The sequence below is a fragment of the Trichomycterus rosablanca genome, chromosome 3, assembly GCF_030014385.1.
Source record: "Trichomycterus rosablanca isolate fTriRos1 chromosome 3, fTriRos1.hap1, whole genome shotgun sequence".
In the NCBI taxonomy this organism is placed as follows: Eukaryota; Metazoa; Chordata; class Actinopteri; order Siluriformes; family Trichomycteridae; genus Trichomycterus; species Trichomycterus rosablanca.
In genome coordinates, this window is record NC_085990.1 from 54,357,685 (window position 1) to 54,380,625 (window position 22,941).

General features: G+C 40.5%; 1 long non-coding RNA gene across 3 annotated transcripts; it reads left to right on the forward strand.

Moving 5' to 3' along the window:
* The first annotated feature begins 1,460 nt into the window (after positions 1-1,460).
* On the forward strand, positions 1,461-13,579 carry LOC134309994 (uncharacterized). 3 transcript variants are annotated; one of them, XR_010011253.1, is made up of 5 exons: positions 1,461-1,701; positions 10,221-10,314; positions 10,951-11,102; positions 12,905-13,014; positions 13,161-13,579. It is a non-coding gene; the product is annotated as an uncharacterized LOC134309994 (long non-coding RNA). The 3 variants fall into 3 exon arrangements; XR_010011252.1 differs by lacking the exon at positions 1,461-1,701 and having other exon boundaries at positions 10,078-10,326; XR_010011251.1 differs by lacking the exon at positions 1,461-1,701 and having other exon boundaries at positions 10,078-10,314.
* Positions 13,580-22,941: the final 9,362 nt, after the last annotated feature.

Consider the following 22,941-nt stretch of genomic DNA (forward strand, 5'->3'; position numbering starts at 1 on the left):
TGACTACATTCCAGTACAGCATAATCATGAGCATCAGTGTGTCTTAAAATGGAAGGCTGTGATGATTGTGCTCTTAGTTATGCGTGTAAGTTATACCTACCTATCTAGCTACTTTGTTCGATTGTATTACTGCTAATGTGGTTCATCCACAAATAGTATGAAGCCATTAGTAAAGCATTTATGTTTTTATAATAAATGTAATATATAGCAATGTTTTTATAATAAAATATTGTGAACAAATGTACTCACTTGAACGCTTTTCTTATGGTGTCTTGTCCCTGACGTTTAGCTTAAGTGTATTAAAATACGCAGGCACTTAATATTGGTATTAAAAGAACAGAATAAGCATAATCCTAACATAAGCCTTAAAAGTTTACATTCCCCTTATAATACTATGTACAAGCCATAACATGGAATTATATGGAACTATATGGAATTATATCAACAGCTCTTAGCTCAATCATTAAATGACATGCAGACCTGTAAAACATTGTTCTACTTTTGTAATACAATAATTAAATAAACTGTTTATGAATACATTGTGCTTACTGTGGAATATTTAATGTATTTCCAGTTAGGCTATAAAAAATTGTTTCAGCATTAGCTAATATGTTCTAATTCAGTAAGCACTAGTAATTCACTGTGATTTGTCTGTCAGATTATTATTATATATTATATCCAACTTCCCCATACACAATACTGATGCCTTCTGCACTATAGGAACAGATGTTCCCAACTTTTCCACTTAGAAAATAATTGTATGCGTCCAAACTGCGGTGTGCTTTTACTGCCTCTCTGGTGTAAACACACTCCGTTTCAACAAGGTAGTGATACACGGCTGGGTATGTTACCTCAGGCAAACGTTTTAAGTCAGCGGAAAAACATTTATTAAATTCTCCTCAAAAGATACTTGATGATCTATCATTAATTTCTGCTTATATCGCGTTTGTTCCGCGTTCGGGAGACTCGCAAAGTACGAGCTCCTCATGTTGACAGCTGGATAGATATTTAAAAATGGTGCTAACGGAAAGGCTGAAGGAACAGACATGCGCAGTAGCGTTGTTAATGTTTACCTCATTGAAACGGCCTATATGCAGACAGAAGCTGCGTCCGGAATCGCATACTTCCATACTCAGTAGTACGCGAAATGTGTACGCGAGAGCGGTTAGTATGTCCGAATACACAGTATAAATAAAGAGGTACGCGACAAGTACCCGGATGACCTACTTATTGGGCAGCCATGTTTGAGTATGCAAGCGATGCACACTTGCGGTCCGTTAATGTATCCCATAATGCAACTCGAGCTGCGTAGGCGTTCGAAGTGTAATAAGAAACAAGAAAGATGGCGGTCCTCTGAGTTCTCTGTTTACAAGTGTAAGTAAGATAAATAAAATAAAACATTTTAAAGACGAATAAATAACAAAAAGACGATAAATATCCAAAATTTTGGCGAGTGGGGTTTGTAATGAGTCTGTAACTATGGTGATATTATGTCATCACGTGCCACGTCATCACTTGACATTGGTAAGATGGCGGATGTAGTATGTAGCGGTGTTGTGTGCATACTGCACACTTCTGTACTGATAGTTTGTACTTCTTTACCGGCCGAGTAGTGCGTACTTCATCGTATCTAGTACGTACTCTGTAAGTATGCGATTCCGGACGCAGCTAGACACTCCAAGTCTCCCGGAAGGTACGTGGGTAAGTTAACAGAAAACACTTCACTTACACATGTTCAATTCAAATTTAAATCAGATAAAGATTTAAATGGTAAAAAAAAATTGGATAAAGATGAAAACGTATTTACATTTGTACATGAGCAATAAATTGAAATAAAAATAATTTGAAATTTAAATTGCATTTGTCTTCCCAACAGAGAGGTGCTCTATTGTTAGGTTTACACTAGAGCAGTGCACTGGTTTCTGTAACTTTATTAATAACGGTGTCATTGTCTAGCAGCGGTTCCCAAAGTGTGGGGCGCGCCCCCCTTGTGGGGCGCAGAAGCATGACAGGGGCACTTCTGACTAAAATTAAACGCGGAACCAATGTTTTAATGTCGGAATTTTTTTTACGGTGGACAATAAACAAACTGTGCTTTCAGGTCTGTCAGGATTCATTCTGACAGAAAGTCTAGATCAGAGGAGCCCAATACATCCATCACACAGTAGCTGGTAGATCAGCTTCATTTAAACAGCTCAGCGGACCTGAAATGTGGCCGCTGTTTGTTTCATCTGCGGTTTGTTACCATGACTACACCTCATCCCGCATAAAGCAGCGCTAATCTATAAAGTTTTCTGATGGAGAAATTTTAACCTACAATCTGACATTTAAATGAAGTCGAGGGTCTCTGCTGGACAATTTGGAACTTCCTTTTCCCACATGAAAATAATGAAGTCTAAATATGGGTCCATCCTTACTGATGAACACCTGAAATACTGCTTGAGCATCAGCAGCTCCTGTCCAGATACATAAACCTGACTGATACCATTCAGAGCAAATCATCAGAATAAGGTCAGTGTGATTTATCAGTCACTTGCCCTGTAAAGCTGAATATCAATACAGGAACTGAAGCTCATTTAAAAAGCTTCAAAGCTTTTTTTGAAAAATGATGAGGGGACTGTAAAAAGTAGATCATGATGACCTGTAGACTGAAACAGTAGATCTCAAGCCATGATAGTGTGGGCACTCCTGGTGTAGATGTACAGAATGGAGAGGTATTTGACAGGGATAAAAAGAAAAACAGCCACTAATACACTGATAAGTCTTGAACTCTCACAAATTGGCACAGATTTAACTTTGTTATCTTTTTTGCAAAGTGTTTGCAAATTTTTTTTTTTTTAAATTTTTGAAATAGCAGACTGATTAAAGGAGCAGTTTAGTGATGTCAAAGGTGGTTTGATAAAGTCGAGTACAACAGAAATGACTGATATAAAGGTCAAAGGGACATTAATAATCTTAAGTTATTTCAACAAAATTGGCCTATTTTTGTCAGCAAATTGGGGGGGAGGCATGACAGATTTTCATCTTCCAAAGGGGGGCGTGACAGAAAAAGTTTGGGAACCACTGCTCTATAGACATGAGAATTTTCTTCTCTGTGTACATTAACATGAAGGCCTCCAAGAGTTCCTGTTTACCTATTTCATTTGGGCTGATTTTAATGCATTTTCAGCATTCTGAATATATGGGTATCATTTACAATCTATCCATCACGTCTGTTCTGTGTGCAACTTGTTACATAAAATAGTTTTTTTTAGTTAATTTATTTATCTACCTGTCTGGCCTCTCCATGCCTACTCGGTTCACCAGCAGGATCAGACTGTCTATAGACATGAGACATGGCTTATCTGCTGCTCTGAGACTAAAAAAAACATTTCATTAAGGGTTAGCCTATTTTGCTGAATAATCCAACATGCTTAAAGTTTTTTTTTTTTTTTTTTAACAATGTAGCCTATATTATGATGGTGTAAAATCAATAGTGATTTAGGCTATATGTCTCCATTTGTTAAAATAAATTAGGCTATCGTGCTGACATCTTTCTGAATGTCTGAACAATTTAACATATATCATGTATATTCTCTATGATATATTTTACATTACAAATAACTATCTTAGTTTAAATAACTCTGTTAGACTATCCTCTACCTGTCCCTTCAGTAGTCATGGATCATCAGTGCAGTAGCGTCAGAACAAAAAACATTCCATTAATGAGTTAGGCTTGTAATATTTGGTTATATACTGTACGTTGAATGGAACTTATTTTGACATACCCGTCTTGAGAACAGTGTGTATCTGGTTTACCATGAGTTGGCTTCGCACCGGTGTATGTGAGGTGCATGAATGAATGATGTAGCGGGAGTTAATAAAAGATAAAGTTATATAGTTAATATACAGTGTGGAACTGGAATTATTTATTAATAAGCAGGTAGGCACAACATGGTTTCAGAGTAACCCGCGGACCCACATAAAGAACAATAAAAAGCCTTAATCTGTTATAGTAAGAAGAAGATGGAGGCTTTCGGTGTTCCGACCCCACAGATGGACTGGCAATCGTCCAACCTGCCGGACGCATGGCGCCGTTTTAAACAACATGCAGAGCTCATGTTTTCAGGACTGCTCAACCAAAAAACAGAGGAACAGAAATGCAGTTTTCTCCTGCTGTGGATTGGGGACAAAGGACGGGACATAAGTAACACATGGACCGTAAGAATGCTAAACGGCTAAAAACATACTATGATGGCTTCACAGCATACCTCACACCAAAAGCTAACCCTATCTTTGCCAGATACAAGTTCCATGAGAAGATACAGGGGAGTGGTGAGGCATTCGAGCATTTTGTCACAGAGCTCAAACTACTCGTTAAAGACTGTTATTATGCTAACAGTGAGGAAATGGTCCGGGACCGTATTGTTTTTGCCACAAACTCTCCCAAAGTAAGAGAAAAGCTACTGAGCCAAGGACCCGACCTAACACTAGATAAAGCTATCAACATAGGCCGATCCTACGAGCTAGCTCAGCTCCAGCTAAAAGCCATGGCTAGTGACAGCCACGAGGTGCATGCGATACACTGGAGAACTGGTAAACATAGCTTTGCTAAACAAGCTAATAGACCAGATGAAAGCCATAAAGTGCCCAATAAAGCCTGTGGTAGGTGTGGAGGCCACCACAACAAACAGACTGAGAGTCCAGCAAAGGGGAGACGGTGTTTAAAGTGCAAAAAATATAACCATTTTGCAAAAGCATGCAGATCCAACTCCTATACTCCACCCAAAAGAGGACACAAAGAGGTGCACTCTGTAAAAGAAACTCAGGAAGATCTTGACTCTGAGCTGTTTGTAGACACCGTTACAGCAGCAGAAGAGGACGACGAGAATAGTGCATATGCAGACATAGAACTGGGACCAGGTAATGTAAAACTGACATTTAAGTTGGACACTGGCGCACAAACAATTGTGATACCCACAAAAAACTTTAATAAGCTCATGCCCAGCACACTGAAAAAAAACCAAACACAAGCTGTATGGCTATGGAGGGCACCCACTGAAAGTGATTGGTTACTGCACCCTTGTTAGCAAATACAAAGACAAATCGACAACACAGAAGTTTTATGTTGTAGACTGCAACAGCCCACCCATCCAAGGCTACAAAGCATGCAAAGCCCTTGGACTCATAAAGGTGGTCTATGCGATCTCTGCTACAAGCAACAAAGAACCCATGAACCAGCCAACCGACATATTGAGTGAGTACTCAGATGTTTTTAAAGGAATTGGTGCATTTCAGGGTGAGTGCAGTTTCAGAATAGACCCCAGCGTAGCACCAGTAGTTTGTCCCCCGAGGAGAGTACCTTTTGCCCTCAGAGACCGTCTTAAAGTAGAGTTAGAGAACATGGAAAAAGATGGCATAATATGCAGGGTAACTTATGCCTAGTTCACACTACACGATTTTTGGCCTGATTTTCACTCGGCGGCTGGTCAGCGCTTGATTTTCCGGGTCGGGAGCAACTCAGCGTTTGCTCGGCGATCAAACTCGGCTCGCAGTCGCTAAGTGTGAACTATCCAACATCTCGACCCGACCGGCTCGCCGACCGCTCGGCGACTGGATCGAGTTTTCTAGCACGCCAGATATCTGATCTCAGACGGGCAACTGGGAATGAGTGACATGCCGAACAGCCAATGAGAACGCAGGATACGGTGTGAGGGGAAATGCAGGAGAGGATATAGTTTACACAAGGACACACCGGCACACACACGTTTTACAGTATTTCTGATTTGATCGTCCTCTACAAAACATAACACCCACGCTGCATTACAAAATTATTAATTAACCTCCAACTTACTGCAGAACAATCTATACTGTTTGTGTTGCCAAATCCACTCAGATTCATTTATTTTCCTCTTTGATTTTACGCTGCACATCAGCTCACAAACTTTGATCACTCGCTACATGTTGACGTGCATTTTTGGACGTGGTATCATTAAACCATTGGTCACTTCTCGCGTTTGTTCTCGTGACTAAACGTAGTTTGGGAGACCAGAGAAGCTCACCTGCGATTTCAGTTGGTGATGGATCGTGTAGTGTGAAACCCCCGATCGCCGATCAGTGGTGTAGTGTGAAATAAACACCGACTGAAAGACTCCCGAGTGCAAAAGATTCAGTCGTATAGTGTGAACTGTACAGCGACCTGACGACTGGGAAAGTCGTGTAGTGTGAACTTGGCATTAGCCGACCGAATGGGTAAATGTACTCGTAACATGTGAAAAACCAAAGACAAACAAGCTCTGTGTATGTCTGGACCCAAGACCACCTGAACAAAGCAATAATGAGGCCACATTACCCCCTCCCAACGCTTGACGACATAGGTAGGTATTTTAGCATATTAGAGGAGTCGTCCCTACTCACTACCTTCAACACCATATTTGGTAGATATCGCTTCCTCAGGCTCCCTTTTGGCAGCGTGTCTGCCCAGGATGAATTCCAAAGGAGAATCGACGAAACATATGACGGCCTGGAGGGTGTGGCTGATATAGTAGACGACATCATTGTGTTTGGGAAAACAAAAGAGGAGCAGAGTCAGAGTCAGTCAGAGAGGTTTTATTGTCATTTCAGCTACATACAAGTACATATTGAAACGAAACAGCGTTCCTCTAGGATCACGGTGTAACACGGTACAAAAAGTGCAAAACAATACAAAACACTGTAAATACAACAATAAATACAAAAAATCCTATAATAAATAACTACAAAAGATATTCCTAATTATCCCTAATATAAACAAGTAATTAGAAGACAGGACTAAAGACAAGTGTTAGTACATGATGGTGAATAGATGGTACAATGGTTCATGAGGTAGTGACATGTTGTACATTAGCAGCGTAAAATTGGCAATGCCGATAAGGTGCCTAAAAGTAAATAAGGTGCAAAAATACAAATAAGGTGCAGAAATTACTTGTGCATTTCCAGGAGGTGTGCAAAAAATGCAAGTAACATAGTCAATACAGTTCAGTGTGTGGCAGCAGAAAATTTCCAGAGGAAATTGTTACAGTACTGAGTTGAGGAGTCTGATTGCTTGTGGGATAAAACATGACCGTAACCTAAGAGCTATGCTCTGTCGGACCAGAGAAAGAGGTCTGAAGCTCAACCCAGACAAGTGTCGCATCTGTGTCAAAGAAGTCAGCTACTTCAGACACAAGCTCACAGCTAATGGACTGGAACCAGACCCCCTAAAGGTGAAAGCAATCCGTGACATGCCGCCACTAGAAAACGAAGCAGAACTGGAGACAATTCTTGGCATGGTAAATTATCTTGCTAAGTTTGCCCCTAACCTGGCTGAGGTGAGCGCACCACTCAGACACCTCCTCCGACAAGACACAGAGTTCAGGTGGGACACAACACATGAAAGAGCATTTGAAAAGATGAAGGAGACAATAACAGCTGAACCAGGGCCAGTGCTAGCCTACTTCGACCCAAAAAAGGAAGTGACACTACAAGTGGATGCATCAAAACATGGTCTGGGTGCAACAATCATGCAAAAATGTCATCCAGTTGCATACGCATCAAAACTTCTCAACAGTACTGAGCAAAACTATGCCCAAATAGAGAAGGAGCTTTATGCTGTTCTGTATGGATGTAAAAGATTCCATGAATACATATATGGACGACATGTAACTGTTGAATCAGATCATAAGCCACTTGAGTCAATACTTCGTAAGCCGTTGGCTCTTGCACCGCCACGCCTACAGTGCATGCTGCTCGCGCTGCAGAAATACAGCATCACTCTCATCCACAAACCAGGAAAAGACATTCCGGTTGCTGACACACTGTCAAGGAAATCCATGGATGATGAGGACAGTTGACTAACTGAGGACATGGAGACTCAAGTACACACTGCCATCAGCACAATGCCGGTAAGTACAAACAGGCTAGGCGACCTTAAGATAGCCACAGCTGAGGATGAGCAATTGTCTGCCCTCAAACATGTCATTCGTTCAGGTTGGCCAGAAATGAGGAAAAAGTGTTCCCCACTCATCAGTGACTACTGGAACCACTGTGATGAAATCACAGAGGCTGATGGAATCCTCCTGAAAGGTGAGAAAATAATAATCCCTCACAAGCTCAGAAAATAAATGCTACAACACATACACACCGGACATTTTGGTGTAGAGAAGAGCAAACACAGGGCTAGAGACATTATGCTTTGGCCAGGTGAGTAAACAGATAAAAGAAACTGTAATGAAGTGTGACATATGCCAAACACACTGCAATTCTAATCAGAAAGAACCAATGCTCTCACATGCAGTCCCTGAGAACCCATGGCAAACTGTAGCAACAGACTTGTTCACTTGGAACTCAGAGAACTACATCATCATATGTGAGTACCTGAGCCGGTACTTTGAAATTGAACGCCTGCACAATATCACTACAGCTGCTGTCATCCATAAGATGAAAGGCACATTTGCCAGACACGGCATTCCCGAAAAAGTTGTAAGTGACAAAGGGCCATGTTACAATTCCAGAGAATTCCGTCAGTTTGCAGAGATCTGGGATTTTCAGCACGTCACTTCAAGCCCACGTTATCCCTAGAGCAACGGTTTAGCTGAAAAGACTGTCCAGACTGTAAAGCGAATTCTCACGAAGGCCAATGAGGATGGAAAAGATCCCTATCTCAGTCTACTAGAATATAGGAACACTCCTGTAGACGGACTGAAATCACCAGCCCAAATACTTATGAGTCGTAGGCTGCGCTCCATCCTGCCCACAACAACAAAACAGCTCCGACCTCAGACAATCTCTCAGAAATCTGTACAAGCAAAAAGAAAAGAATGTCAGCGTCGCCAAAGGCAACACTACAACAAAGCTGCCAGACCTTTACCAACGCTGCCACTTGGAGCACAAATACGTTTCCAGCAGGAAGATGGTCGATGGCAACCAGCCATAGTCACACGACCATCAGAGACCCCACGCAGCTATCAAAACCAGCGATGGACAAACCTTCAGGCGGAATAGGCAACACCTTCTCATAGCTCAGGACAACCCATCTACATCCACCTTGCAGCAGCCCAAGGTCAACAGGAACAACACAACCCCTGGAGAAGAGACATCAGCAGTACAACTACCTCAACACACCCAAGAATGTGACCCAGATCCTGCTGAGCGCCAGCTCAGAACAAGGTGTGGACGTGTCATTAAACCAAGGCAGATTCTTGAAAAAGAATATAAAAAAAAAAATAATAATAAAAAATCTGCTATTTATGTTCAGATGTGCAGTTCACTACTGTTGCAATATTCTTCTGAGTATGTTCATATGTTGTTTCTATATATTTTCTGTGATTATCGCAACACTTAATTTGTTGAAGGGAGATGTAATATTTGGTTATATACTTTGAATGGGACTCTTATTTTGATATACCGGCAAGAGAAACAGTGTGTGTGTGGTTTACCACTAGTTGGCTTCGCACCGGTGTATGTTATGTGCATGTGTGAATGAACGAGCGGGAGTTAATAAAGATAAAGTTATAAAGTTACTATAACAGTGTGGAACTTGAATTATCAATAAAGAGGCAGACACAACAGTCCGTATGTAGTACTGATGGGCAGATGAGGCCTCATTGGGTGTATGGCACATTTCCCAAACTGTGTCGACACTGTGTTGCTGTATCACTTAATGGCGACATCTGCTGGATTTAAAAAGTCATTGCAGGCAACTTCGATAAAGACTGGAAACAAACAAGGTTCATTCATACGTTTTTATTTTACTTTATTAATTACTTCATTATTAATTATTAATTAGTTACTTTATTAATACAATTTAGCGCGCTCGAAACCAAACGATACAGGAACTGTATCGGTCCCGTGATTTTCCTTAACGTGACACGCGCACCGACACCGGGTTTCGCTTTGTTTACTCGGCGCAAGCGCCGAGGCTTCAGTGTCGTCAGACCCATCACTAGTATGTAGTGTCTCAAATCACTCCCTGTTCCCTATCTAGTGCACTACTTCACTGTTTGGGGTGGAAGCGCTAATATGTCATGTTCTACGAAGTGCACTACATAGGGAAGAGGGAGTGATTTGGGACGAAGCCTCACAGAGTAAACATGAGTGCTGCTTTCTGTAAGAGGGAAAAACAACGAAGTTTCATTTAGGAGATGAAAGTTAAAATGAGAGTTTTTAAATGTGAGTGAGTGAGTTTGAGCTTCTGAACTGGTTTGAAACTGTTCATGTACAAGCGGCTCCACAGGTGAGGGTCACTTCAGCCTGGTGAACGTGGTGTTAGGGACAGGAGAAGAACTTTGTGGAGAACAATCTGCTAAAAGTTTCCATGTAAGGAAGAGGGTAAAAGTCTGGTGATTTATTAGAAGCGTTTTGGAGGAATAACTTGTAACCAGAAGTAATAAATCAGGAGAAATGAATGATTATTGCAGTAATAATACTGCAGTAGAATCATGTCATGGCTCATGTTGTGTTATTGTGGAGCCTGTAGTGATGAACACAAGTAATAATAAATAGTTTTGTTCTTTTCTTCTGATTCTTTACTTTGCTGCTATAAAGAACATTTTTAATCAGCTTATGTTTGTGAAATTGTCATTTGATGTATAAGAAACAGTATTATGAAAAACATTGACTTATTGTAAAGAATACATTTGAATACACAGTTAATATCTGCTGTTTGAAGTATTTTAGTCATTCTTGTAACTCATCTCTTAGTATTTAGTTTATTTGTAATGTTGTGTAAATTATACTTTGTTTAGAAGGCCGTGTACATATACATTTATATTTATACTTTTTGTAAACTCTTTAAAATATCTTTTAAATCAGATTTTTCTCCTTATGGCCCAAATGAATTGTGACAATAATGATCTCAGTTTTAGATCAGAAATAGTGATTAAATAAAAATCCAGAAGCTTCAGTTCTAGTTCTCTAAAATATGTTCTCATGGCTGTTTGTGCTTGTTTACAGGTGATGGATGAGTTGGATGGAGGATTTTCTTTAATCTGACCATCACAGCTACACCACAGAACTGAGGGAAAGATGGAAAACATTCTGTTCTAAAGTTCAGTTCTTTGGAGTCATGAAAAATGTCATGAGGTCACCAGTGACTCTGGATGAAGGTAAATTCAATATAATTCATTATTCAACATTTATTCAGCAGTTTGCTCCCCTAGAGGCACCAGCTGTCTAAAATATTATAAAGCATCACTTTATTACTTATAATTAACTTCATTCATGAAAACACATCAGTGGAGGTTAATATTGTATTTAGGTTTTCTTGTAATAACAATTTGATGTAAATACTGTAATATTGTGGCTCTTCAGAACCAGCATGCATTGTAATGGGCATCATACACAGATCAGTCATAACATTAACACCACCTTGTATCTACACTCATGGTCTATTTTATCAGCTCCAATTACCATACTGGAGTACTTTGTAGTTCTACAATTACTGACTGTAGTCCATCAGTTTCTCTGCATACTAAGTTATCCCTCTTCCATCCTGTTCTTCAATGGTCAGGACCCCCTGATGTGATGGTGGTGTGTTGGTGTGTGTTGCACTGGTATGAGTGGATAAGACAGCAGTGCCACTGGAGTTTTTAAGCATCTCAGTTCCACCAACCAAAACATCCAGCCAACAGCGTCCTTTGGGCAGCATCCTGTGACCACTGATGAAGGACTAGAGGATGACCAACACAAACTGCAGCAAAAAATGAGCGATCGTCTCTGACTTTACATCTACAAGGTGGACCAACGAGGTAGGAGTGTCTATAGAATGGACAGTGAGTGGACGCAATGTTTTAAGAACTCCAGCAGCACTGCTGTGTCTGATCCACTTGTACTAGTTCAACACACACTAACACACCACCACCATGTCAGAGTCACTGCAGTACTGAGAATGATCCACCACCTAAATAATATCTGCTCTGTGGGGGTCCTGACCATTGAAGAACAGGATGGAAGAGGGATAACTAACTATGCAGAGAAACTGATGGACTACAGTCAGTAATTGTAGAACTACAAAGTACTCCAGTATGGTAAGTGGAGCTGATAAAATAGACCATGAGTGTAGATACAAGGAGGTGGTGTTAATGTTATGGTTGATGGATGTAAATAGCTAGCAAACAGTAATTATAAACAATTATTAACATTTATGGCTGAAAGAAGAATCGAGCACAAACATATTTCTAATTTAAGTTTAAAATCACTAAATTGGCTGATCACTGAACACAAACATTACATTGTAGTTTGTGAATAGTACTTTGAAGGTTGACCAGATTACAGAGACTCTAACAGGAAATGTTACTTAAATGTTGTTAGAAAGTTTGTCTATGTTTAAGAGCGTGTTAAACACAAACAGACAAAACTGCTTTACTGCTTGATGCTACGATACATTCTCATTACAGATAGAAATGTGCATTATGCTTGTGGTAAAAACTTGATGAAGAAATAAAAGTGATTTAAAATAATGTCTGGATGAAATACTGCTTTATTAGTATATGATTGTTTTATAGATGTTGAGTTTAAGTCTTTATTTACCACTCGACCCTGAAGCAAAACAGTTTATCAGTAATCAGTAAAATATCCCATGTGCTATTTTTATCATCCTCAACAAGCGGTAGTCTGAAGCCCCGTCTAAAGTCATGTCTGTTCATGAGGAATGTTGTGAGCTCTCAGGTTGGTCTAGAACTCTGGTTTGTACACGTTTGGTGGTGTCTGTTTTATTCTGGGTAGATGTTGAAGTCTGGGGGTTTCGGTGACTGAAGGTAAAATAAATGTAATTATTGTAAATCCTGTGGTGTGGCCAGGCAGAAATGAAGGGAATTGGATATGACATATTGTAAACATTTTGGAAGGGAAAAATTGATTTCAAAAGTGATTTTAATTTCACTAAGACATTTTGCTTTTCTTTATATAGTGCAACAGTCCATTGAGATTTTGAACGGCCTTCCAGCACTCTTCCCATCAGGAGTTGCACCACCACAGAAACTGGGACAGCCGAGTGAGGCTCTGTTTCATCTTCTCATGGTAAGTATTGTCAACTGTTATTTATTTGTTGTTTAGATAGTTCACTAAACTGCTGCAAAGAAACTTTAAGTTGTGATTTAAATCCTGAATATAGTTTGTTCTGTTCATGTCTGTGGCTTATAGTGTCTTTGTTTTTGTTTTTTCAGCCCTCTGAAAACGCTGCTGCTTTTCTTAGCAGATGTCGTCTATCAACCCCCTGCTTCTAACTGACCAGGATAACTGCATGATCAGTGTTGGGAAGAACCCAGTGAGAACATTCCCCAAAGACCTGCTGCACCAAGGTGTTCTGTACGTCATGGTGTACTATTATGTGCTGCAAGTCAGGTCCAGATTGAAGGACCCTTTTTATTCTTATTTTATGTTTAAAGATGGTATATGAAGACCAAGCAATGTTGTTAATGTTGTATACAGAGGGACATTGTTATTGGAAAGCCTTGACATCTAAGATTTACGTGTTTTAATAGAATTCTCAGAAGCTGCCTGAACCTGCTTGTTGTGTATTTGGATAAAGCTGCCATGATGGCACACTTGTTAAAGTTAATAAAAATTGATAGATAAAAATTCAGATTTTCTGTTGTTTCTTTTGATTAACGGACTTGGTGTATGATGTTTTAATTTGAGTATAAAGTACATTCTTTTGAGTCTCGGATTACTAGCAATGCAGTCTTACCAATAGACTTGAAATGAGAGAAATAGACTTGTACTGAGTCTCTATATCTTACTTTTGTGCATGGAAACAGAATTTTTTATGATTAAAATGCTTAATTTACATATTTTCTGACTAGTTTTAAGGCATTTAGTGTGATGCAAAAAACCTGGGTATTATTGCTTATTTTAACTAAACTGCAAACCAACACTGACTTTTTTTATGCTTTTTCTCCCCCTTTAGCGAGTCCAATTGCCCAATTTGCATCGTTCTTCCTCTCTGCTTATGCTGATCCCTGCCCTGACCGAGGAGATTGAAGCTAACCCACGCCCCCTCTGACATGTGAGCAGCGGCTGCCTGCATCTTATCACCCACACATTGACAAGTGTTGTGCCACCTAGCGTTGTGTACGGAGAGACACACCCTAAGAGCACTCCTTCCTCATCTCTGTGTAGGCGCCTCTAATCAGCCAGCAAAGGTCGTAATTGCACCATTCTGACAGAGAGAGACCCACATTCAGCTTTAGTCACACCCAACTGAACAACAGGTCAATCGTTGTTCATATAGCTGCTCAGCCTCAAACCAGCAAGGCAGAGCTGAGATTCGATACGATGTATTTGAGATCCAGCTCTGGTTTGCAGCGTGTGTTTTTACCGCTGCACCACCTGAGCTCCCCAACACAGACTTTTTATAACGTTTTACACACCCAGGACTGGAGCAGTTAAGATCAGCTTTGTGATCCAAATAGCAGCAGCACTGTGTGTAAAGTTACTGCACATTCTGTTCACATTTGTTTTCAAGAAAGTTGATTCAATAGTGAAATAATGTTGATGTTTTTACTCTGATTGTAACATCGAGCTCATCAGAACTGAAATTTTATTATTATTGAGCAGAATGAAGTTCACCCTGTTGGTCCGGCCCTCCACAGCACTAACAGTTTCTTATGTGGCCCCTTGGAAAATTTTATTGCCCACCCCTGGTCTAAGCAACAGTGGCAACCTGGCAGTGGTGGAGTTTTAACCAGCAACCTTTGGATTACTAGTCCCGTACCTTAACCCGATAGGCCACAACTATTTTGAATAAGTACAGACATTTGCTAGTTTATTTATAGTAACTCACACAAATCTCAGTATTTTAAATATAATTAAGTAAATATTTTTCACTAGGGTAAAGACACCAGTGACCATAGTCACCTGTATTCCAGGGCCAGGATGTCCGATGTCAGAGCAAACCTGGCTAATGCTAAACATAGATTTATAACGATTATCTACATTTCAACAAATATCCACATCGGCACTATTACGTATGTTTTATGTACTACGGTAAATAATCCAGTAAAATCATTTAAAGTGATCAGTAATCTAAGGCCTCCTTTAATTTTCTACAAATCACTGTAAACATAAATGTTTTTATGATTAGTGTAAAATCAACAATTAGTTAATAATGTGAATTCAGTTAGTTATAAGAGATAGAGCAGTAATGCACAGGTCTGCAAAAAAAAATTTCAAGAGCTGTTTTGGTTATTCCACGTAATCTTTATGTTTTTGGCTGCGCTGAATCCGATAATGACCTCCGTTTTGTCATAGGACATCACATTTTCTGACAATTTAGGTAACTATGTTAAATAAGGTAATACCTCAAAATAAATGAAAGTAGACTCATAAAATTAATTTTTTATTACAAATTTTTCATAAATCATTTTTTTAACTGGAATGAGCTCACTAACACACACTAAAATCGATTCTTCTTCCCTGTGAGGCTCCTCTTGGTACATTTACGCTTGTGAGTAGAATCTGCAATGTCTCTCTGAAGCGTCCAACAGTAGTCTGCCATCATTGTAATGCTCCATCTTCCCTGGTATCTTCTTTCCATCTCTTTAATGTCCTGGTGGAATCGTTCGCCTTGCTCTTCACTCACAGCTCCCAAATTTTCAGAAAAGTCGTCAAGGTGGGAGTGGAGGAAATGCACTTTCAAACTCATCAGGCAACCTAAAGCTTGAAATGCTTTCAGCATTCGTCCGACGATCTTTTTGTAGTCAGGATCTTTGTTATTGCCTAAAAATTTCTTTATGACTTCTGTAAATGCAATCCACCCTTCTTTTTGAGGATCCGTCATGGTATCTGTTGGGGTGAAACCTGTTGTTCTGGTGCAGCGATGGTTTACTCGTGCTCTGGTCGTTTCGGTTGACAAATATCCACACATCCAAGAGTTTAAAGCGAAACCATACCTTTAATTTCCCTTTTTTCCACTGTTATATTCATCAAACAAACACAACTGCACGGTAAGAAAACCGTGTGCTTCTACACCTGCCGTGGCTTTCCCCGCCTCCTATTCCCCCCTCACTCCTATAGAATCGCGTGTCTCTTAAAGTGACAGTACTAGTTTACACTAAAAGAAAATTTAAAGCACATAAACACACATTTATCTATAATTAACTTAATTGATACATAAACAGTAATATAAACAATATTACTCCAATATGTAATGTTAAACTAATTACCAAAACCCTAAATTACTATTAATCCAACCAAAATACAAAATACATCAGTTAAAGTATTTAGCCCTTACACACCCGGCCCCTAATTGTATTCTATTAATAGAAACAATTATCTTACATAAAGGGAATAGCCTTATAGACATTAAATATATGTACATTAAAGATAGTCTCTGCAGTTAATGACTGTCTTCTGGTGTCAGAGGTTGCCAGCACTTGACACACCGTAGGAGTGCAGTCTTTACCACTGCCTCATTCAGCTTCTTGAAGAAGGCAAATTTTAGTGATAGGTCTATCAAGCTCACTAGTCTTAGTTTTGACACGAACTCTGCGCACAAGTCCATGTTCATCCTGCAGAGTATGGATGACTCTACCCATCACCCATGAATTTCTTGGCGCAGATTCATCTACAATCAGAACAATGTCTCCAGGAACATAATTCCGTGACACTCTTGTCCACTTTTGACGTTTCTGCAACTCGGGCAGATACTCTTTCACCCATCTCTTCCAAAAAATGTCAGCCAAGTATTGCACCTGCCGCCATCTTCTTCGTGCATACAGGTCATCCTTTTCAAATAGCCCTGGTGGCATAGATGACCTAATTTTTAACAACAGAAGATGGTTTGGGGTAAGTGCCTCCATGTCGTTTGGGTCATTAGAAGGCGTGGTGATAGGCCGACTGTTCAAGATGGCCTCTGCTTCACAGAGGAATGTGTGTAGGCCTTCTTCATCCAAATTCTGCATCCTTATGGTGGTGTTAAGAACTTTCCTGATGGAACGGATCATGCGTTCCCAAACTCCACCATGGTGAGAGCCAGATGGTGGATTAAACATCCATTTAATGCCATGCTGTAGCAGAGTATTCACCAATTTAGAGGTGTTCCATTCTTGAATAGCCTTTTTTAGCTCTCGCTCAGCACCAACAAAATTAGTGCCATTGTCAGAACGCATTTCTAACACCTGGCCACGTCTTGCAATGAAGCGTCGTAAGGCATTGATAAATGAGTCCGTATCCAAAGATGCGGCCATTTCAATGTGAACAGCTCGCACCGTAAGGCATGTAAAGATAACACCATATCTCTTTATTTTACTCCTTCCTCGCTTTACATCAAACGGGCCGAAGTAATCTACACCTGTTTTGGTGAATGGCGGTTCATCTGGCAGAACTCTGTTTGTGGGTAAGTCTGCCATTTGTTGTTGACCAATACCACCTTGTAGTCTCCGGCAGGTTATGCACTTTGATAAGACCCTTCTAATCAAGGCAGTAGCATTGAGAATCCAGTACCTTTGACGTAGTTGAGAGAGAACATGATTACGTCCACCATGACCTATTTCCTTGTGGATCTCTTGCAGAATTAATCTAGATACTTTATGGTCCTTTGGTAGAATAGCAGGGTACTTGGCTTCTTCTGGTATGGCTGCTCTACTAAGCCTCCCACCAACTCTGAGAACGCCCTTAATCAACACTGGATTAAGCTTGCATAGATGACTGCCTTTTCTAATATGCTTGTGCATTCTAAGAGCCAAAATTTCTTCTAGAAATTTCTTTTGCTGGCAATAACGTACGATTTCTTGCTCAGCTCTCTGTAGCTCTTCCACTGTAAGAGTTTTCTTGACAAGTTTCCTTCTGAAGCTTGACATTTCCTTCTTCAACTCAGTCTGTGAACTCAGTCTTAATTCCTTTCTCTTTCTAGATAGGTTGAGTAGTGTGTTTTTTATTCTAAGAAGCCATGCCGTAGCCTTTTTAAGACGTAGCCATGAGGAGAAGTACTCAATGAGCTGCTTCAGTATATCATTTGTTTCTTCAACTGTGACAGCATTGACTATTACATTTTTCTTTACCTCTGGGTCTGTTGTTGTTGGCTTGTCTAGGTGAATAGACATCACTGGCCATTCATTGGCTGGCCTTAAAAGAAAGTCAGGCCCTAAAATCCAGGCTTTATTCTGCATGAATGCACCTACTTCCTGTCCTCTTGATGCGTAATCTGCAGGATTCTGGTGAGAGCAGATATATTTCCATTGAAACACCGCAGATGTCTGAATAATGGCTGACACCCTGTTGGCCACAAAAGTGCGGAATCTTGTAGTTTCGTTGGCGATATACTTCAGTACAGCTGTGCTGTCTGTCCAAAATACAGAGTCCCCTAGTGGAAACTGTATCTCCCTTTTTAGCATGCAGTCCACTCGTGTTGCTAAGGTTGCTGCGGTGAGTTCCAGTCGTGGTATGGTTGTGGGTTTGAGAGGCGCTACTCTAGCCTTTCCTAGAACAAAGGCACAGTGCATCTGATTGCGACTGTTCTGTAGGACTAGATAAGTGACTGTGCCATAGCCCACTTCACTGGCATCGCTAAAATGATGCAGCTGAGCGGACACTGGCGCTCCAAAGTGTGCAGGCTTAAAACACCGATCAAGTCCAAACTCACCAAGCAGCTGTATGCCCTCTACCCACTTAAACCATTGCTGAACAAGGCTGTCTGGCACAACATCATCCCACTTAAATCTTGATCTGCTCAATTCTTGCAAGATGTTATTTGCAGGCAAGATAACTGGTGCCAAGATCCCTAGAGGATCATATACTGAACTCACCATGGATAGGATGCCTCTTCTAGTAAGAGGTTTGTTTTGGATGACAACTCTAAACTTGAAACAGTCCGACTGGAAGCACCATTGTACTCCTAATGCTCTTTCTATGGGAAATGGATTATGATCCAGATCGAGGTCTTTGATGTCCTTTGCCTTTTCTTCATCTGGCATCTTAGCCAGAACTTCTGCGCTGTTGCTTATCCATTTTGTTAGCCTGAAGCCTCCAGCCTTGCAGATTTCCTTCAGACCCTGATACAAAGACAATGCCTGTTCGAAAGATGCAACTGATTTCAGACAATCATCAATGTAAAAGTTGTGCAAAATTGTGTCAACTACAGAAGCATCAAACATGTGCTTGTTGTCTTCAGCACATCGCCTCAAAGCGTAGCTAGCACAACTTGGAGATGAAGTGGCACCAAATAAATGCACTTCCATCCTATATTCTTCCAGGTTCTGATTAACATTACCGCCTGGCCACCACAAGAATCTGAGCAGGTCAGCATCATCAGAAGGAACCTTTACCTGGTGGAACATGGCCTCCACGTCAGCCATCATTGCCACCGGTTCTTGGCGGAACCGTGTTAAAACTCCAATCAAAGTGTTGCTGAGGTTGGGCCCTTGAAGAAGTTCCTCATTTAAAGACATCCCTTGATATGATGCTCCGCAATCAAACACCACACGGATTTTGCGTTTTTTGGGATGATACACTCCATGATGTGGAATGTACCACACCCTTCCATCTCTGCGGTTGATGTCTTCGTTAGGAACCTTTACCGCATAACCTCTTGTGATCATATCGTTCATAAATGTGATGTAGTCCTCCTGAAATTGAACATTTCTAAGAAGCTTCTTCTTCAAATTTAAGGCCCGCTGCTCAGCAATGGCACAGTTGTTAGGCATTTTAACCTCCTTGTTCTTTAAGGGCAGGGCAATACAATAGTGCCCATTCTTTAATTGGGCTGACATGGCCACTTTGTCCAAAAAAAGGAGATCATCCTTTGACATTTCCGCCTGCTCATCCTGTCTACCTTCAGGAAAGTCATACTTGAACTGTTGACTCCACAGTTCTTCTAGCCTGGCCACAGATATTCGATTTGACACTATGTGTGGTACACCAGTTTTGGTCCTTATGCAGCTGTCCTCTCTTATTGGTCCATTAACCGTCCATCCTAACATTGTTTTTACGGCATAAGGTCCATTCTTTACACTGTGGATTACCTTTTCTGGTTCCAATGCCTTTGGCACATTTGCCCCTATTAGCAGTTCTATTTCTCCATCTATGCTTGGAATATGAACATCTTTCAGATGAGGCCATCTGTCTATTTCTTCCTGACTTGGAATGTTAGCTTTACTCACTGGAATTACCTTTTGTGAAAACACTTCAGTTAACTCAATGAAGTTGTCACTAAGAAGGCCACTTACTTCCAAGTCTGCAACAGCATTACTGTGAACAATCCTTTGCTCTCCCATAGTGGTCAAGAGAATATTAACCTTTCGTCCACAAAGGTTAAGCTTATTCATAAGGCGTTCAGTGCAAAAAGAGGCATTGCTACCAGGATCCAGAAAAGCATAAGAAGTGACTATCTTGTTGCCCTTCTTTGCCTTTACTTGTACTGGGACGATGGCAAGGACACTATCTGTGCTCCCGGCCCCGTTACTGGCTTTTTTGTCTGTTTTTTCCACAAAACTACTGATCACTGTGGGGTTCTCCTCATCCTTTGGCTGCTCTTCACAGCGTACAACTTTCTTTTTGTTTTTTATATGTAGAAGTGTGGGATGTGTTCTTGCACAGAGCTGGCACTGCAATTTCTCCCCACATGTCTTACTCATGTGTCCTGTTTTAAGACAACTAAAGCACAGGCCTTTGCTTCTGAGAAAGTCCAACTTTTCTTTATGCAAAGATTTCTGCAGCTTCTTACACTGGTCCAATATATGTTCACCTTGACAAAAGATGCAAGGCTTACTGAATGGTTTAGAAGGACTGTTAGGACCCTTTTTACTGGGAATTATACCAATATCTGTACTTTGTTGATAGTCCAACTTGGTCACTGTGGTAGTGAAACTCTTTTTACTACCCATTCTATCTGACTTCATGTTTGAAGGAGATCTTATCTGAGTTTTGAATCTGTCCTTTAGGTCTCCAAACACTGGGTCTAAAGCAATCTTTGCTTGTCGGGTAACAAACCTCACTATGTCTTTAAATCTAGGTTTGCGCTCCTGTTTTTCTTGTATTTCGCAGGCAACGCCTCTCCACTTTTCTCTCAACTTATATGGGAATTTGAAAATTATTGCACGCATGTTGGCAGCATTATCCATCTCATCCATATAATCTAACTCTGCCATTGCATTTTTGCAGCTAGTCAAAAAAAGGGCATAGGAGTTGAGTGCTTCACTGTCATCTGCTTTGATGTCGGGCCAGTGTAAAGCCTTATCCATGTATGCTACAGATATTTTGTATTCATTTCCAAAATGTTCCTTTAGGAGACGTTTAGCTTCACAATAACCCTTGTTTGGGTTCATGTGAAAACAACTCTGCACCACCTCTCTAGGGTGCCCACTGGTGTATTGCTCCAAAAAGTACAGTCGGTCACTGTTATTTTCTGTTTTGCTCTCTACACCATGTTCAAATGCTCTAATAAAGAGTATGTATTCCAAAGGATCTCCTTTAAATGTGGGGATGTTTTGTGGTGGTAATGAAGAGAGTCTTTGTTGCCTAACCAAGCATTCTGTAATCTCATTTTGTCGCTGCATTACAGTACACAGAGTCTCTGTATTTACTGAACTGTTAGATGGAGCAGCATCCTTAGTGTGAAAATCCGTTTCATTAATTCCAGAAGTAGGTTCCCTCTTCATTACAGTTGGCACTGCACCTCTGTCACTTTGTGTAACGCTTGGTTCCCGTGACCCCTTGTATTGTTGTAAAACTTTAAGTTGTGCGTCAGTGACAGCAAGTGCAGCCTCTATCTCCAGCTGCTCTTTCTGAGCCCTTATTTTAACCTCCAATTCCTCCTTTTCAGCTTTAACTTTCAGTTCTTGTTCTTCCAAAGCGTGTTTTTGCCTTAGTGCTGCTGCTTTAGCCAATAGTGTTGCCCTTTCCAACTCTGCCTGTAGACGTGCAGAGGACGCTACCGACGATGTTGCAGAGCTCCCAGTACTTGCTCTAGACTTCCTAGACGTTCTAGAGGATGTAACAGAAACACTATCTCCAGGGCACACGCCCTCATTAATCTGGCGTGCTTCTTCCCTACGTTGGGGAACAACTTTAATCCAAGCATTGACCTCAGTTATGAATTCACGAAACGATGTGGCTTTAGGCTCAAACCAACATTGCTGATCCTGTTTAATTTCCTCTTCAGATGAGATCTGGCATAACAGCCCCTTTACAGAAGTATTTAGGTTGTGAAAGTCTTCAAACAGCTGGTTAAACTCAACTTGCAACTTGTTTTTAACCACGTCCACATTGCTATCATCATCCATTAACTGAAGCATTTCATTTTTCTTTCCAGTTAACTGGCTTAACTTAGCCCTCCTTGCACTCGTTTGCCTTGCTAGAGCATCCTCTCTAGCCTTAACTGTTAGCTTCACTCGTCTTTTTTCCACTAAAGCTGAATCGTCAGCCATAGCTCATTAGCTTTACACCTGTTGCTTAGCTGATACAGTAAAGATGCACTTACTTGAACAGCTTTCCACTCACAGACAATGTGAAGCAGGTTTTCTTACTTTATTTTGGGGTGAAACCTGTTGTTCTGGTGCAGCGATGGTTTACTCGTGCTCTGGTCGTTTCGGTTGACAAATATCCACACATCCAAGAGTTTAAAGCGAAACCATACCTTTAATTTCCCTTTTTTCCACTGTTATATTCATCAAACAAACACAACTGCACGGTAAGAAAACCGTGTGCTTCTACACCTGCCGTGGCTTTCCCCGCCTCCTATTCCCCCCTCACTCCTATAGAATCGCGTGTCTCTTAAAGTGACAGTACTAGTTTACACTAAAAGAAAATTTAAAGCACATAAACACACATTTATCTATAATTAACTTAATTGATACATAAACAGTAATATAAACAATATTACTCCAATATGTAATGTTAAACTAATTACCAAAACCCTAAATTACTATTAATCCAACCAAAATACAAAATACATCAGTTAAAGTATTTAGCCCTTACAGTATCGATAAACTCTTGATCAGCTATAAGCCT